We start from the raw sequence: 4,575 nt of genomic DNA, 5'->3' as shown, positions 1-4,575 counted from the left end.
CCGCGGGCTCGGCCTCTCCCCCTGCGCCCTCCGGCCCCGCCCGGAGCCGGCCGCCGATGAGCGCCGGCCAATAGCTGGCTGGAAAGCGATGGGGGCGGGACGAATGCTAATCTCTCCTTCTTGAGACCCCGGGCGGGAAACCCTTGCCAGAAGTCACTCCGGAGTTCTCCGCGGGCGCTCACCGGTCCCGGGCTCACTTTGCTGTGTAACAGGCTGCCTTAGGAACCCTTGCTTCCAGGGCCCCTACCAGGCCTCTCTGCAGCTAAAAATCCTTAAAGTCCAGCACTTGTTTAAAAGAACCGCTCGAAGAATCATTCTTAACCGTGGCACCTGTCTCCGCTCAGCGCTGTCCTCCTATCAGGTGAGCTCACACAGAGAAGAGCGAAGGCGTGTTGAGCCCCTACTGCAGAGCCCCTACAGACAGAGCATTAATGGTTTATATCTTAATACAAGATCTCAGATCTTTACAATCCTGTGAGGCAGGTACTCCTTACAGCCGAAGGGGCAAAGGTTGAGAAACTTAACCAACGCAACCGAGCTAATACTTCCCCAAGAAAGCCGCAGCATAGGCAGTCTTCACCCCAGTATTACAAGCGCCTGGCACACAGTGGGCGCTCAAATGCTAATTCAGGATACGAACTCAGGTATCTGCATCCCAGTTTTAACCACTCCCCCCACCCGGGTACTACCTGTATCTTCTAGTCTTCAACCTTTACCGTTGGATTTAACAAAATCTTATTGTCGCCATAAAGTGATTTTCCTCCTGTCTTTAGAAGACTCGAGTCCTTTATCCGTCGAAGTTTAAAATCCCGGGCATTTCCAAAATCGCCTGCGGAGAGAAGCCGCGGCGCTCGCGGATCCGGTGCGGGTAGGGCGCCCGGCCCCCCGGGGCTGCGTGCTGTCAGAGCCGCGCACCCGCTCGCCTGCCGGGAGCAGGGACGCTGGGAGCAGCCCCGGAAGGCCAGCTGGGTGCCCGACTGCCGGGACACACAGGGGCGCTCTCCAAATAGGTTATTATGCTGCAAGTTTTAAATGTCCTAAAAATGCCTCTTTTCTACGTGTTCTAATTAGGTTGGGAGACTGAGGTGTTTAGCATTCTTGAAATTCATTCACACGCTTACAAAGAAGGTTTGAATTGTTTCCCTCTCCCCCCACCCCTTCCTTCTTCTGGGAAGAAGGCGGAAAAAAAAAAAAAAAAGCAGGAGGGCCTGGGTACTTCGAGTCAGGACTGGACTAAAGGGCTGAGCTACATAGACCACAGTTATTGTCCTTCTTCTGTCCCGGATCCCATTTGTACAGACTGGGAGACTGGATTGCAGGAAAGCCCTCTCCCGCCTGCTCATCACCAAGGCTTTGTGGGAAATACTGAAGAATACATGCATTAATCCCAGGCTCAAAGTTTAAAGTGAATAAATACAATTGTTTCACAAGCACCAAAACTATTAGTAGATATGTTTAGATTGTACCTTCCACCTTTCAGTCCCTGAAATTCTACAGGTGTTCCTATTTAACCTCTTCTGTGTTTTGGAAACACTGGGCACTCTGAGCCGGCAAACATCCCAGGGCTGAAAGTAGTGGGAGTTGAAAAGCTATGGAATAGCAATCAAACAGCAAGGGAAACCCTCAGTGGAAAGTATGTGCAGACTGTGAAAATGCCAAGCAAGGGCTGTCTCATTCTGTGCCCTTTTTGCAACGTGTGTATTATTGGGGATGGACAAGTGTTGGCTAATAATAAAAATTATTGGAAGTTGAAGAATGTTAATCTCTCACACTGGAATTTAGCCAGAATACTCGTGTTATTTCGCTTGGTTCTGATTCAAACGATGTTATCTACTGGTCTGTAAACCTTTCCCTTCTTAATCAAGAGCGAAATGTTATTTTTGCTTGGAGATCTCTAATAAAAGTAGTAAGAACTGCAGGCAACTTTGCCAAAACAGACTTTTTTTGCATTGTATAGTTTTTGCATTATTTAAATTTTTGCTTTTTTACATATACTACTTCACTTGAAAGGCAGTTTAAAATATGCTGTTTAACATGTATTAGGCAGGCTGCTAAATAATTCACGTACAGCTCATTTAATCATTGCAACAATCAGATAAAATGGGTACCATAACGACTTGCTTGAGGTGACCTATTTAGTCCATCAAAAGGATAGAAACCAAACTGTTCTCCTAACTCAATTTATTATTCAACAAACTAGAAAACACTACATGATTTTTTAAAAAGTGCAATTTGTAAGCATTCTTGTCTATGAATTCACTCATCTCTTCTTCCATGTAGCCATTTGCCCATCCATCCATCATCCATCCATCCACCCATCCATCCATCCATCCAAGAAACATTAATTTCTGAGTTGAAGACACAACTGCTATGTTAATTATGTGTCTGCAAAACCAAATTCATGAAATTCGACTTAAATTGTTGTCCAATATGTGTTTACGAATTGATGAAAATACAGAGAACAATGCTAAACATACCATCAAGAGGAGCACCTGGGTGGCTCAGTCGGTTAAGCACCCAACTTCGGCTCAGGTTATGATCTCACAGTTTGTGGGTTCCAGCCCTGTGTTGGGCTCTGGGCTGATAGCTCAGAGCCTGGAGCCTGCTTCGGATTCTGTGCCTCCCTCTCTGTCTGCCTCTCCCCCGCTCACGTTCTGTCTCTCAAAAATAAATAGATATCTTTGAAAAATTAAACATTCTATCAGGTAAATGTGAGATATTCCAAAAGTTTTGAGGTTCTGGCTTTGGATTTTGTCATCAGGGAATGGCTGGAGCATTTTTAATCTCACTAGACTTGTGTTCCTTATACATGCATTATTCTGTTGAAACACTTGAGAGTTCCATGCTATAGAAACGACTGGACAGGTTAACTTTGTACACTCTTTAGTGTCTTCATAATCAAGCCTGCAAAGTAGGCTGCACACAAACACCTTCAATAAATATTTGTGAAATAAGGGGATGAATGATTGACAACATGAAGGAGATTACCTTTCCAAACTTTAGTAGCTGGCATTGAATCCTTGCATACACCTTCTCTGAGGTTGACCGTATATAAATGCAGCATGAGTCCAAACCATGTCCCTGCCTTTACTAGCTGAATCACCTAACAGCTCCAGGGGAGCTTTGCAAAATGCAGTTACACAGCGTTGCAGTGAGGGGTAAATGAATTTATACGGTAAAGGCTTAGAACCTCATTTAGTGCCTGGGAAGTCTATATGGTCTTAGTCATTATTATTAGTTTCTACTATGTTTCCCCATCTTTTATAATCTTTTGTGTATTACATTCATAATGGGGGGAAAGTTACACTTTTTAGATGTACTTTACGTCAGAGCACACTGTAGGCTGTCAGAAGCCATCTCTGGTAGTTAGATATTAGATACAGTTTATGCCAAAACAGAGATTGTTTCACTTGCCCTGAATACAAGTGCAACCAGCCATTCAGTGTGCAAACGTGCACAGAGCTGGCCCAGGAGAGACACCAGCAGCCAGCATGAATCCCTCACAGGTGTTTGCGTACTAGCTCCTTACGTGTCCTAGAGCATTTCTGATCGCTTCTCGTACCAGATCACACACCTCTAGATGAGAGGTGAGAAACCAAGACACAAACCAGAGGATTAACAAGATGAGTCACTTACTCATGTGCATAATGAGAATGTGTTCTTTACATTATAAGAGGAATAATTCAACCATAATCTTTAGTCCTTTCCACTCCGCCATGGAGGCCTGGTGGAGATTATAGAAAAGTAAAAGCTTTTTCTTCCCCCAAAGGAAATGGAAGTACTGATCTTTCCCACATTGAACTGTGGCTCTTAGCAGCACATTATGATCACCTGGGGAAGCTTTAAGAAACACGGACGCTTGGGCCTCTTGAATCAAATTCTCTTGTTTGGGGACCATTGAGATCTCAGTTTTTGGTTTTGCTTGTTTGTTTGTATTGCTGTTTTAATTCTCCAGGTGATTCTGATTTTCAATAACACTTTACACATATAATCTCTTTTACCCCTGAGAATCTTGTAAGGCTGATACTATTATTTCCTCATTATAGATGAAGAAACCAATGTTCAGGAAAGTTAAGTAACTTGATATACAAGGTGACACAACTTCCAATTTAGACTTTCCTGACCCCAAAGCCTATGCGGCCATCGACAGCCGACCTCAAGTTAAGCCCAACAGAGAGGGTCCTGAGAACCACCAGATGGTAAGTCCTGAGATAAGATTCCTTTGAATCATTTTCCTAGGGATCAGGCTGAATCTTCAATTCTGGTGTGGCCTCTTGGGGAGGAGAGGCTAACGTGTGACAATGTTAAAGGCTCTGGATTCACCTGGAATCCAGTGTGAGACTAGAGCCAATTTGTTCTTGGTGCTTTGCAGACTAGGCATGAGATGGGATGCCCCTTAGAGAACCTCACTGGCATTTTGGCAGAGAAAGTTCTGGGTCAGTAAATACTGGGGGGATGCCTGCTGCGGGCCAAGTGCTGGTGCTGGGGTGCAGAGATGATGAGGCATGGCCTTTCCAGGCAGGGCATGGTGGGAGCACAGCAGAGGCACTATCTCAATCTGTGGTTCAAGGAAGA

The sequence above is a fragment of the Suricata suricatta genome, chromosome 3 (genome assembly GCF_006229205.1).
Source record: "Suricata suricatta isolate VVHF042 chromosome 3, meerkat_22Aug2017_6uvM2_HiC, whole genome shotgun sequence".
Lineage (NCBI taxonomy): Eukaryota > Metazoa > Chordata > Mammalia > Carnivora > Herpestidae > Suricata > Suricata suricatta.
This window is presented reverse-complemented; position numbering follows the sequence as displayed.